We start from the raw sequence: 15,243 nt of genomic DNA, 5'->3' as shown, positions 1-15,243 counted from the left end.
TTATAACTGAATTAGTAATCTTTTGATTATATTATTTCAGTTTATTCTCATGTTTTTATGAGTATTCATATTTAGTTATTAATTATTTTTAGTTTTTTTACATTATAAATATGAAAAATAATTTTCAGGTATACAAATGTTGGGTAATAAAATCATTTATTTTTGAAGGCTGCCTTTTATGTTAAACTGATGCTAAAATATCTGTGCTGATTTGGAAGTTGTACAAATATCATTTATAATAACTGAATTAGTCATTTGATATTACTGTAGTAAATTAATATATACATATATGTATATCCTATCTTCTCTGTAGAAAGTACTAATATTAATGTAAGAACAGGATATTATTTTAATCATATATAATTTTTAAAAACTGTTTTATTATTGTATTAATAAAACAGAACTTTTTTCTGTGCTATATCAAGTATTTTGAAACAGGCAATTCATCAACAGCAAACTCGCATAGCAACTAAAGATTCTAAAGATAAGAGCCTATTGTTTGTGAAGCACCTGATAACTATTTTGGTCAATTACATGGTCCTTGGAGTCAATTTAATTTTGAAAATTAGCTACATGTAGATGGTTTAAGAATGTGAACATTTACAATAAATTACAAAAAGGAATAATTTATGTGTTTTAAAGTAGCCTGCTTGTCTTAGGATATATATTGCTTTGACGAGACCCCATGACCAAGGCAACTCTTAGAGGGGAGAACATTTAATTGGGGCTGGCTTCCAGTTTCAGAGGTTTTTTCCATTATCATCTTGACAAGAAGCATGGCAGGGTGCAGGCTGTCTTCTCCACTGCGCAGAGCCTAAGAAAAGGGACCTCAAATAAACACTTTCTCCAACAAGGCTACATGTAACTCCTCCAACATGGTCATACTTCCTAAGAGTGCCACTTTGCATGTCTAAGCATTGAAGCGTACGAATCTACAGGGGCTAAAATTAATCAAGCTACTACACTGCTTCTCTAGAGACAAAGTTTAATCATCCCACATAAGAAAATTTAAATTTGGCCCGGAGCATGGCCTCTCCCCGGAATCCTGTGTCCCCTCCAGAGTTACTGAGAGGAACTTCCAGTACTGTCAAGTCCAATACTGGGACCAGCGCTACAAAAATATGGCAGACTCCGGACCCTATGAGTGGTTTGGGGATTTTGCTTTCTTCCATGCCCTGCTAGAGCCGGAGCTGTGTCCTGAGGACCGTGTCTTCCTGCTAGGTTGAGGGAATAATGTCTTGAGCTAAGAGCTATTTATTCCTTGGAGGCTTCCCTAATGTGACCAGTGTGGATTACTCTCTAGTAGTGGAGGCAGCCATGCAAGTTCGCTATGCCCGTGTACCCAGTCTATGTTGGGAAGCTATGGATGTTCGATCACTGGACTTCGCTAGTGGGTCCTTTGATTGTGTGCTGGAGAGGGGTACACTGGATGCCCTGCTGGCTGGGGAGCCATATCCCTGGAATGTATCTTCTAAAGGTGTCCACACTGTGGACCAGGTACTGAGTGAATTGAGCCAGGTGCTGGTCCAATACATCTCAATGATTTCTGCAGGTCCCCACTTTAGGATCAGACACTATACTCAATCCCATTATGCTTGGTCATTGCGTCATACAACCTATAGCAGTGGTTTTCATTTCCAATTTACATCATACATAAGGGCAGAGAGCTCACTGCGTCCCAGCTGGCCCTGGGGGCCCAGATAGTCTCACACACACCCCTTTCCCCTGTCCTCCCTCCTCATCCTGCTTCCTCCAAGACTTCCTCAGTGCCATTCAGCTGTGGAACTGAAAGTGTGATCTCCAAGCCTTCCCAGCCCTTGTGCATTAGGTTCCTAGGGCGTTGGAATCCACAATCTGGGGCTGGGGACTGGTTGCTGGGTACTCAAATCCAGTGATCTTGTGCATAAACACAGTGCTTGTGGGATCAAACCCATGTGAACCAATACAGTGAGTCCAACTTAAAAAAGAAAAAAGGAAAAAACATTTAAGTTTACAACATTTTGTGCTAAACATTTGCCACACAGATTATTGGTAGTGTCCTGGGCTATGTAAGCAAATTGTGAGTCTGGAAGAGGAATTACCCCACATGTACATTGCAGACCTAAGCTTGTGTCTGCCCAGTGTCTCCCAAACGTTCTTGTTCTGTCATGCCTGTCCTCTGACTGAGACAGTGAGAAAAGCAATCACCCAGGGATGTTATAACCTTAGTGCCCTTAATAACAGCTAGACAATGAACTATTTCCAATAGAGGTTAATTATTATCCTTTATCTCATGTTATAGAAATGACCTGGATGGGAAGAAAAGCAGGAAGTTCATCCACGGAGGAATGCTCTATTTTGTGTGAGACTCTATGAAGAACGATTTCAGCAGGGTTTCTCTAGTTAGTTTATGCCGATGCTTGTAAACTCTCAGTTTGAACACTCCTGAGGGTACCCTACTCCATCAGGGACTCTAGCTAATTGCTTGTTTTGTTGTTGCTGCTGCTTCTTTTGCTGTTGTTTTGTTTTCTCAATCAGCCTAGGCCAGTTGCCTCCACTGGATTTTTTGAGTACTTAATCTGGTGTTATTTTTCTGTTCATGTACTGTGTGTCCTGTCTCTCTCTTTCTGCTACTTGTCACCCATTTTATTCAGCTTTTCCTCAAAATATATTTAATAAACTCACTTATTCAAAAGCAGGAGGATAGCTGTCAGAGATCTATCCATGGAGAGTACAGAACACAATTATTTATACAAGCCATATCTAGGGCAATTTTCAGACAGAAAGTCATCTTACTAAGTGAAGCACTTGGGGTGATGTCACTTATTCATTTTTAGGGTTCTTCTTATGATTCAAAAACTATAATTTAACTGTTGATATCATAGACTACTTTTCTCATCTTTTTAGTAAATTAGGTCTGTTTAGTAACCTGGAGCTTCAAAAAATAAATGGCTTAATATTTTGCTGTCTGTTCTTGTAAAACATTTCTGTTTGGGGAAATATTCCTTTCTCTGCACTGAGGTTTGAAGTGGGTTGGAAGAAATAGATTAATAAACTCATAACATTTCATCTGGTATGTATTTGTAAAACAAAATCATCCATGACTTAAAACTCTCAGACAGGGATATCCTAAAGAGACTCCTTTTGCAACCATATAGAAAATATTGCTTCTTAGTGAATCAGAAATGTATTCAGTGTTTTTCTGAAGTTTGATCATTTTCTCATCTTATATACTTTTCCATTTTAGGATTTAAAAGATATATTACCCATTAACACACACACACACACACACACACACACACACACACACATGTGCACGCACACACACAACTATTCTGTGACTTATTCATTTCTTCTAAGGAAGTGATATGAGATACTGGTAATATTTAGTCTTAGTTATATTATCTTTATGTATATTTAAAAATTAGTATCACAAAGATAGATATATTTATATATAATTAACAAGAACACTTTTGAAGAAAAAATTAAATAGGAACATAGAAGATGCTGTTTTGACTTTGTTTTTCCTTTTTTTTTATTTATTTCGCTTACATTTCAGTTTAATTTTCTTTAGAACTCTACATTGTGTCTTTTTTTTCTCAAGCTCTGTCTAAACCAAGTACAGTGTGATTTTGTCACCCACAATCTGTGTCTATATTGCAGTATTGTTCTTTGTTCTCAGAATAATTACCTTTGACCATAATCAAACTTCAATCCGAGTCTCTCAAACTGAAGTGTACTCTAAAAAAATAATATATCTCTACATAAGTAATTGTTGAACTGAATTATTTGAGAAAATAAGGAAAACTTTTTATGTTCATTAGCATTTTCCAAAACAATTAAAATTCTCAAAATTATTTAAACAATTTTGCCAAAGAAATATCAATGATAAAATTCAATTGTAAGTACTGGCCTTAATTTGCCTTACATTATTAAGATGTACTCAAGAATCTAGATACCCTAAAAAATGCAGGCATTGTTATAAGGATTCATTGACTTACAAATTGCTTAGCTAGAAATAATTAATAATTTCTTCTATTACTCTATCAAATATGAAAATACCAAGGTATTGTGTGTGTGTGTGTGTGTGTGTGTGTGTGTGTGGTGTGTGGAGTGTGTGTGTGTGTGTGTGTGGTGTGTGGAGTGTGTGTGTGTGTGTGTGCGTGGTCTGTGTGTGTGTGTGTGTGTGTGTGTGTTCAATTATCAATTGGTTTAATTTTATGGAGTGATTAGGTAAAATATAATTGTAGATGCTCACTAATAATTCCAGCTCTTGAATAGTTGATTCTGAAATATTCTTGCTGGATGCCAACACAGGTTAATAACACAGCTTGTTTCAGTATTACCTCTATTTTCCAAGACTCATAAGAGCAAAGGGCACAATGGTCAAAACGAAACAACTAATTATCTAAGATTCTAACTTAAAATTGAAACAGTAATAATGATATTTTCTTATAAACACTACAAGCATACAATTTAGAATGGTTTCCTACCAATCTCTGATTCAAATAGCTGTACGTTAAATTATAAACATATTATATAGAAATTTGTAAGATGAGGAAAAAATTCATATTTCAAATAATGACTGAGCAACATTTTCTGTACAGAATTATTCAAAAGCATAATTCATAAACATATACACTATTACATGTCTTATAATATTAATTTAAAAAACAAAAATGTTAATTATTCTATTATGTGAATTACATCATGACCTATTTCCCCTGTATAGATATCTCCTTCCATAGATAATTGAACCTAACTCTGATATTTGACATTTTCATTTCCAGGATGATATAACCTTTATCCTTTCTACTGAGTCAGGTTGAAGGTGATCTCTATGACAGGCTCCCTGCTTATCTGAAATAATAAGAAGGCACAGACTCAATTTCAAGATGACCATGTTAAGGGATATTAAACTCTGGGAGGAGAAGAATACAATTAAAGTGTTAAATACAATACAAATATACATAATGCTTGTATTTCTCCTAGAAATATCATGCTTATCTTAACAAAGAAAAACTTTACTAAGAAGTGGATTTGAAAATAAATTTTAATCATCGATTAGCTCAATGGCTATTTTAAAAATGTTTCACATATCATAAAAAGAGCATGTTATTTGGAGTGAGAGCAAATTCTAGTTGTTTTTTAAAAAGCCTATGCATTAATTATAAGATTAAATACAAAAGTGAACGGTTTGACATCAGATAATACATCATGTGTAAATTATAATTTATTAAATAATAGGGATACTACTCACTTTGCAAAATCCAAAGAATTAACATTGCGAGATTTTTAGATGTTATATTAAAACATTATTTGACATGCTATTTTATTAAAAGAAAAAAAGATTATTTAGGACTTTTCACATTATATTTGGTCAATAAATAATTTGAATTGTGGATAAATTATACTTCTATTTTTCTCACTAATCATTTACTACTCTCTTAGTTATGTTTCTATTGCTATGAAGAACTACCAATGCTAAAAGCCACTTTTTGCTTCCAATTGTAGTCTGGGGGAAGTCAGGGCAGAAACTCCAGACAAATCTTGGAGGCAGGAAGTGAAGCTGAGTCATGGCTTGTTCCCTTTAGTTTGCTTTACTGTCAGACAGAACCACTTGCCCTGATTAGCCATCCCTAGTTTTCTGGTCTTTCTCAAATCATTAATTAATAAATGCTTTCAAGATTAGCATATTTGTCAACCTTATGGGGGCATATTTTTTTTTCAATTAAGATTCCCTCTTCCTCTGTATGTCTAGGGTTACGTAGGGTTGACATAAAACTAAGCAAAAAATTGACTCCTTGCCAATTTTACAAGCACATCTACCACCACAACCTTTCCTTTGTCATGTCTCCGTAAGATCTTGTATAAGTATCCCTATCACAATATGAAACACATCAACTTTCAAAAGTGTCTGTCTGTAAATACGAAAAATTCATACTGTTGGTGGATCCTGGTAGGATATTTGGCTGTTCAAAAGGAAGCCAAATAGCACCTTCCAAACACTGTCTCTCAGAAACTCACTAAAATAGACAATAAGCAAAACTTCATACTTTTTATAGAAAACACATGGCAAAAGAACTTGATATCCATGATGTATGTTAAAAGAGGAAGGGTTGCATGGATCAGGTGTCTTGGAAATGACTGTATTTTTGTGGAGGTAGAATTAACCAACTTGAGCATGGTAGAGTGTGCCCATGGTTAGCTAAGGGACATTCTCATTATAGACCAAGAAAAAGTGAAAAGAAAAAATCAAAAATCTGTTCAGGGGTGTATTATCAATGCAAATCTGAGTAATTTTAACTTGGACACTATGGGAAACAAAACAAACCAACAATATGGAGGGTATTCCTAGACTGACAGATACTACTGTGTTTCACTGGTTGGGGCTAAAAATAAATACATAGATGATAGATAGATAGATTGATTGATACATACATACATACATACATACATACATGCATAGATATATAGATTGAAAGAAAATAAAAGTAAAAGAGAACAGAGTCTGCAGGATTGCAATTTTACTAAAGAAGATAATATCTCCCAATGTGTTACTAGAAACCTCTTAAAGAAGGTCAGAACCTGAACACCGAAGGACCCAAGATTCAGTGTCTTATTGCTTAATATCTGCATCAAAATTGTCGGCATATTTCTTTGAAGAAGCAGAAGACTAAATCAGTAAAGAGAATAACATAAATTGTCACCCCATTTTGCTTCATATATTTTACAGTTTTCCTATCTCATCTTACTACACTTGTTTAAAATGCTCTTCATGAGACTTAATCAGAGAACAGTCTATGATGGGTGTTACTGAGACTTCCTGTGTCAATTTAATTAATCTGAGTCTCTTCACCTTAGCCTCAGGCAGACCCTTCAGTTAAGGGCAAGAAGTAGCCATATTCTTCACCAAAATACCACAAAAATAGTCTCTAGGCCACACATCAAAATTCTCCAGTGAAACCTCTTGGGTCGGGTCCTCACAATTCAAACCACTGTAAGTAACAACATTTCCATATACCGACTAGGATAGCCCATTAAGTCCCACTTAAAGCATCCTACTGCTTTCCAAATCCAAAGTCCCAGAATCCACATTCTTCCAGACAGGCCTACCACAACACAGTCCCTGGTACTAACTTCTGACTCAGTTAGGGTTTTACTGCTGGAAGTTGGGGCTGGCTTATAGGTTCAGAGGTTCAGACGTTCAGTCTATTATTATCAAGGCGGGAACATGGCAGCCTCCAGGAAGGCATGGTACAGGAGGAGCTGAGAGTTCTATATCTTCATTTGAAGACTGCCAGCAAAATACTGGCTTTCAGGCAGTTAGAGTGAGGGTCTCTTAGCCTACACCCACCTATTTCAATAGGACTATACTTTCTAATCATACCATTCCCTTGGTCAAACATATAAAAACTATCACAATTACGTTTTCTCTGATAAATTACACAGGGATCTTATATTTATTAATAAACTGGGAGCACTAAGCTGGACATAATCTGCTATTCTAACCCTAATCTAACCTAACTATGTTGCCTACTACACAGCCTCATGCCCCAATGCTTGCTCTCTAAGATATCTAAGAGAACTGCAGGGCAGGAGAATCACAAGTACTACCCACCCTTGTCCACATCCCTGGCAAAAGAGGGAACTGTATAGGGCCTCTGGGAACAGGAAGATAGGGACACTCAACTCTGCGGACACCGCCCTGATCTGAAGGGACTCTGTCAAACAGCTCCCTGAACCCAAATCCCGTGGGAAGGAGAGCTAGAATTTCAGAGGGCAGACATACCGGGGAAGCCAGAGGAGACTACTCTCTGCCCACACTTCTGACTCTAGAAGAAAATGCCTAGTGCCATTTGGGCCCCCTATGCACAGGGTCCCGAGCAAAAGCGGGCCAGGCCCTTCTGGTTGCTGCCCTCACAGAGACCAGAAACCTGGTTCTGCAAAGCGACCCCAGGCTCGAGACCAGAGGTAAGACCAATTTTTCTGCTCAGAGTGACCTACCTGGTATACTCAGGACACACAAAGGCAAAATTCCTCCTGGACTGGGCACTTCCGGTTTCTAGCTGGGGGGGAACAAAGCTGATACTTGCCCACAGCTCCCTGCTCCCAAACCTCTGGGAGACAGAGCTAATCGCCCTGAGAGGTGGGCACTCCTGACACTGCAGGGCAGGAGCATACACCAGTACTGCCCACACTTGCCCATATCCCTGGCCCAAGAGGAAAGTGTATAGGGACTCTGAAACAGGAAGAGAGGGTAACTCAACGCTGCAGTCTAGACACTATCCAGATCTGAAGGGACCTGGTCAAACAGCTTCCTGCACCCAAATCCCATGGGAGGGAGAGCTAGAACTTCAAAGGGGCAGACACACCTGGGAAGCTGGAGGAGAATACTCTCTGCCCACATTTCTGACTCTAGAGGAAAATGCCTAGTGCCATCTGGGCCCCCTGTGCACAGGGTCCCAAAGGAAGGTAGAGCAGACCCTTCAGGTTGCTGCCCTCATGGAGAGCTGAAACCTGGCTCTGAGAAGTGACTCCAGGCTTGAGACCAGAGGTAAGATCAACTTTTCTGTTCCAAGTGACCTGCCTGGTGGACTCAGGACACATGACCACAGGAGCACTTGAGGACCAGTAGACAGGAATGACTACACTCCTGAAAGCAGAAAACTCTGTTCCCATAACTGGTTGAAAGAGAACAGGAAAACAGGTCTACAGCACTCCTGACACACAGGCCAAAAGGACGGTCTAACCACTGTCAGAAATAGCAGAACCAGGTAACACCAGAGACAATGTGATGGCAAGAGGCAAGCGCAGGAATCCCAGCAACTGTGAAAGTTAATGTAAAACGGAAAAAGCTACTGGCCCAAAACAGGAAATCCAGGAAACAATGAGAAGATCAAACAAAAGAATAATAGGTATAGAAGAGAGTGAAGACTCCCAACTCAAAGGACCAGTAAGTATCTTCAACAAAATCATAGAAAAAAACTTCCCTAACCCAAAGAAAGAGATGCCCATAAACATACAAGAAACCTACAGAACTCCAAATTGATTGGACCAGAAAAGAAACTCCTCACATCACATAATAGTCAAAACATCAAATGCACAAAACAAAGAAAGAATATTAAAAGCAATAAGAGAAAAAGGACAAGTAACATATAAAGGAAGACCTATCAGAATTAAACCAGACTTCTCACCAGAGACTATTATTAACATAGAAGGAGAAACCAAAATATTCCATGACAAAACCAAATTTACGCAATATCTTTCTACAAAGGAATTAAATAGTAAAGCCCAACACAAGGAGGCAAGCTACACCCTAAAAAAACAAGAAACTGATCATTTTGCAACAAAACAAAGAGAAGAAAAGCACACAAACATAATCTCACATCTAAACACGAATAAAACAGGAAGCAACAATCACTATTCCTTAATATCTCTCAACATCAATGGACTCAATTCCCCAATAAAAAGACACTGATTACCAAACTGGATACACAATGACGACCCAACAATTTGATGCCTACAGGAAACACACCTTAGAGACAAAGACAGACACTACCTCAGAGTAAGAGGCTGGAAAAAAAACTTTCCAAGCAAATGGTCTGAAGAAGCAAGCTGCAGTAGCCATTCTAATAACGAATAAAATCAATGTTCTACCAAAAGTCAACAAAAAATATAAGAAAAGACAATTCATATTCATCAAAGAAAAAATCCACCAAGATGAACTCTCAATTCTAAATATTTATGCTCCAAATACAAGGGCATCTACATACATAAAAGAAACCTTCCTAAAGCTCAAAACACGCATTGCACCTCACACAATAATAGTAGAAGATTTCAACACCCCACTCTCATCAATGGACAGATCATGGAAACAGCAATTAAACAGAGACATAGACAGACTAAGAGAAGTCATGAACCAAATGGATTTAACAGATATTTACAGAACATTCTATCCTAAAACAGAAGGATATTCCTTCTTCTCTGTACCTCATGTTACTTTCCCCAAAATTGACCATATAATCGGTCATAAAACAGGTTACAGATACAGAAATATAGATACAGAACAGATACAGAAATATAGAAATAATCCCATGCGTCCTATCAGACCATCATGGGTTAAAGCTGGTCTTCCATAACAATAAGGAAAGAATTTCCACATATACATGGAAGTTCAATAATGCTCTACTCAACGATAACCTGGTCAAAGAAGAAATAAAGAAAGAAATTAAAGACTTCTTAAAATTTAATGAAAATGAAGGTACAACATACCCAAACTTATGGGACACAATGAAAGCTGTGATAAGAGGAAATTTCATATCTCTGAGTGCCTGCAGAAAGAAACAGGAGAGAGCATATATCAGCAGCTTGACAGAACACCTAAAGGCTCTAGAACAAAAAGAAGCAAACACACACAGGAGGAGTAGAAGGCAGGAAATAATCAAACTCAGAGCTAAAATCAACTAAGAAGAAAGAAAAAAGGACTATACAAAGAATCAATAGAATCAAGAGCTGGTTCTTGGAGAAAATCAACAAGATAGATAAACCCTTAGCCAGGCTAACCAGAGGACACAGTGAGTGTGTCCAAATTAACAAAATCAGAAATGAAAAGTGAGAAATAACAACAGAATCAGAGGGAATTCAAAAAATCATCAAATCCTACTACAAAAGCCTATATTCTACAAAACTTGAAAATCTGGAGGAAATGGACAATTTCCTAGACAGATACCAGGTATGGAAGTAAATCAAGAACAAATAAACCATTTAAACAACCACATAACTCCTAAAGAAATAGAAGCAGTCATTAAAGATCTCCCAACCAAAAAGAGCCCAGGTCCAGATGGGTTCAGTGCAGAATTCTCTCAGACCTTCACAGAAGACCTCATGCCAATACTATCCAAACTATTCAAGAAAATTGAAACAGGTGGAGTGCTACCGAATTCCTTCTATGAAGCCACAATTACTGTTATACCTAAACCACATAAAGACTCAACAAAGAAAGAGAACTTCAGACCAATTTCCCTTATGAATATCGATGCAAAGATACTCAATAAAATTCTTGCAAACCGAATCCAAGAGCACATCAAAACAATCATCCATTATGATCAAGTTGCTTCATTCCAGGGATGCAGGGTTTAATATATGGAAAACCATAGACGTAATCCACTACATAAACAAATGGAAAGATAAAAACCACATGATCATTTCATTAGATGCTGAGAAAGCATTTGACAAAATTCAACACCCCTTCATGATAAAAGGATAGGAATTCAAGGCCCACTCTTAAGCATAGTAAAAGCCATATACAGCAAACCAGTAGCTAATATTTAACCAAATGGTGAGAAACTTGAAGCAATCCCACAAAAATCAGGGACTAGACAAGGCTGCCCACTCTCTCCCTACTTATTCAATATAGTTCTCAAAGTCCTTGCCAAGTAATCAGACAACAAAAGGAGATCGAAATTATACAGATTTGAAAGTTAGATAACAAAATATCACTATTTGCAGATGATATGATTGTATATTTAAGTGATCCCTAAAGTTCCACCAGAGAAATACTAAGCCTGATAAACACCTTCAGCAAAGTGCCTGGGTATAAAATTAACTCAAATAAATCAGTAGCCTTCCTCTACACAAAAGAGAAGCAAGAAGAGAAAGAAATTAGTGAAATCACACCTTTGATAATATTCCCAAATAATTTAAAATACCTCGGTGTGACTTTAACAAAGCAAGTAAAAGATCTGTATGATGAGAACTTCAAGACTCTAAAGAAATTGAAGATCTCTGAAGATGGAAAGATCTCCCATGCTCATGGATTGGCAGGATTAATATAGTAAAAATGGCCATTTTACCAAAAAGTGATCTACAGATTCAATGCAATCCCCATCAAAATTCCAACCCAATTCTTCTGAGAGTTAGACAGAACAATTTGCAAATTCATTTGGAATAACAAAAAACTCAGGATAGCTAAAGTTATGCTCAACAATAAAAGTACTTCCTAGGAATCACTATCCCTGAACTCAAGCAGTATTGCAGAGCAATAGTTTTAAAACTGTGTGGTATTGGTACAGAGACAGAGAGATAGACCAGTGAAATAGAATTGAAGACCCAGAAATGAACGCACACACCTATGGTCACTTGATTTTTGACAAAGGAGCCAAAACCATTCAATGGAAAAACGATAGCATTTTCAGCAAATGGTGCTAGTTCAAAAGGAGGTCAGCATGTAGAAGAATGCAGATCGATCTATGCTTATCACCCTTTACAAAACTTAAGTCCAAGTAGATCAAAGACCTCCACAACAAACCAGATATACTCAAACTAATAGATGAAAAAGTGGGGAAGAATCTCGAACATATAGGCACTGTTTCCTGAACAAAACACCAATGGCTTATGCTCTAAGATCCAGAATCGACAAATGGGATCTCACAAAATTGCAAAGCTTCTGTAAGGCGAAGGACACTGTAGTTAGGACAAAATATCAACCAACAGATTGGGAAAAGACCTTTACCAATCATACAACTGATAGAGGGCTTATATTCAAAATATACAAAGCACTCGAGAGGTTAGATTGCAGGGAGGCAAATAACCCTATTGAAAAATGAGGTTCAGAGCTAAACAAAGAATTCACAGCTGAGGAATGCCGAATGGCTGAGAAACACCTAAAGAAATGTTCAACATCTTTAGTCATAAAGGATTTGCAAATCAAAAAAACCCTGAGATTCCACCACACACCAGTGAGAATGGCTAAGATCAAAAACTCAGGTGACAGCAGATGCTGGCAAGGATGTGGAGAAAGAGGAACATTCCTCCATTGTTGGTGGAATTGCAGACTGGTACAACCATCCTGGAAATCAGTCTTGAGGTGCCTCAGAAAATTGGACATTGAACTATCTGAGGACCCAGCTATACCTCACTTGGGCTTATACCCAAAAGATGCCCAACATATAACAAAGACACGTGCTCCACTATGTTGATAGCAGCCTTATTTATAATAGCCAGAAGCTGGAAAGAACCCAGATGCCCTTCAACAGAGGAATGGATACAGAAAATGTGGTATGGAATACCACTCAATGGAATACTACTCAGCTATCAAAAATAATGACTATGTGAAATTCATGGGCAAATGGATGGAACTCGAAAATGTCATCCTGAGTGAGGTAACCCAATCACAGAAAAACACACATTCATTGATAAGTGGATATTAACCCAAATGCTTGAATTACCCTAGATGCACAGAACACATGAAACTCAAGAAGGATGACCAAAATGTGAATGCTTCACTCCTTCTTTAAAAGGGGAACAAGAATACCCTTGGGAAGGAATAGGGAGGCAAAGTTTAGAGCAGAGGCTGAAGGAACACCCATTCAGAGACTGCCCCACACGTGGCCCATACATATACAGCCACCAAACTTGATAAGATGGATGAAGCAAAGAAGTGCAGGCTTACAGGAACTGTATGTAGATCTCTCCAGAGAGACATAGCCAAAATATGGCAAATACATAGGTGAATGACAGCAGCAAACCACTGAACTGAGAAAGGGAACCCCATAGAAGGTATCAGAGAAAGGACTGAAAGTGCTTGAAGGGGCTTGAGATCCCATATGAACAACAATGTCAACCAACCAGAGCTTCCAGGGACTAAGCCACTACCCAAAGACTATACATGGACTGACCCTGAACTCCAACCTCATAGGTAGCAATGAATAGCCCAGTAAGAGCAGCAGTGGAAGGGGAAGCCCTTGTTCCTGCCAAGACTGAACTGCCAATGAACGTGATTGTTGGGGAGAGGTTGATAATGGGGGGAGGATTGAGAAGGAAACCCCCTTATAGTAGGGGATTGGGAGGGGCTAGGGGGATGTTTGCCTGGAAACTGGGAAAGGTAATAACAATTGAAATATAAATAATAAATACCCAATTTAATAAAGAGAGAGGAAAAATTGATATCTACCAGATATCTTGGGGCATTGAGGTGCGGACCTAGTAGTGGATAAAAGACAACTTATTATTTTTTATATTTTTACAACACTGTACTATGTTGACTTTTGGAACTCATGAGCTTTCTTTTTTCAACTTTACAGTAAAACACAAAGAAATACCTGAACAAATGGGGTTTTAAAACTTTTCTTTAAAATAGTTTTAGAATTCACAAGAAAGGATTCACAAGAAATCAGAGAGTTTGCAAAGCTTGTATTATGAAGCATTTTTAAGAGAAAATAATCCACAAAGAAACAGAAATAGAGTCTAGAAGTTGAACGATGCAGAGAAACATGTTCTTTGGTCAGGGCCTGTAGGAAAAAAAAATCAGATTTACTAACATCCATGTTTTGTCATAGAAAATCGTATGTTGCCTTTCAGAAACTAGTTCAGGAAGACTAATAAATTTGTAATGACTTCCATCACTAAACTTGTGTTAATTTATTCAGAATCTCTAAACAGATGGTGTATTTCTATCCATTGCATACGTTCCTCTTACCTTCTTGGTGGCCAGTGATGGTTAGCTACTGTGAGTTTTTGACAAACTAGAGTAACTAAGGAAGAGAGAACTTCAATTGAGGAATATCTCTCATAAAATTTGCATGTGGTTATGGGTATGGACTATTTCTTACATTTTTTTTTCAAGAAAGGATTTATCTGAGTAGCCCTGGCAGCCTTGGAACTTGTTTTAAAGACCAAGATGGCCTTCAACTCATGGATCTCCCTGTCTCTGCCTTCCAAGTGCTGAGATTAAAGGAGTATTTCTTGATTAATAATTGGTGCAGCATGACCCAGCCCACTGTGGACAGGGTCAACCTTCAGCAGGTGACCCTGAGTTATGTAATAAGCTGAGCAGTCTTCCTCCACAGTTTAGGAGCCTGCTGTCAGTCACTAGATGATACACTGTTATCTGTAAGCCAATTAAACCCTTCCCTGCCACATGTTGGTTTTGATCATTGTTTTAGTGCAGCAATGAAACTCACTTTAATGCTCTCCTTGACTTCAGACTCAATTTGAGGATTTATATTGGCAGTTCCAACACCAAAAAAAAAAAAAAAAAAAAAAAAAAGGACTGGCATAGTATTTTTTTTAACTTTTTATTGATTCCTTGTTAGTTTCACATCTCACACCCCAACCCCAAGCCTGCTCATCTCTCAGTCCACTTTTATCCTGCCTCATCCCGTGCAACCTCCTCCCTCAAAAATAAAGCACTCTGCACAAAGAAACAAACAACAACGACAAAACAAAGCACAGGAAACATCTCCCAGTGGAAGCTGTAGCACA

The 15,243-nt window shown here is 37.8% G+C and overlaps 1 pseudogene; it reads left to right on the top strand.

Moving 5' to 3' along the window:
• Nucleotides 1-1,026: 1,026 nt before the first annotated feature.
• LOC116898387 lies at nucleotides 1,027-1,789 on the top strand (annotated as a pseudogene).
• Nucleotides 1,790-15,243: the final 13,454 nt, after the last annotated feature.

This window comes from Rattus rattus, chromosome 4 (assembly GCF_011064425.1).
Source record: "Rattus rattus isolate New Zealand chromosome 4, Rrattus_CSIRO_v1, whole genome shotgun sequence".
Classification (NCBI taxonomy): domain Eukaryota; kingdom Metazoa; phylum Chordata; class Mammalia; order Rodentia; family Muridae; genus Rattus; species Rattus rattus.
The sequence above is the reverse complement of the archived record's forward strand: the minus strand, read 5'-3'. Positions and strand labels throughout refer to the sequence as shown.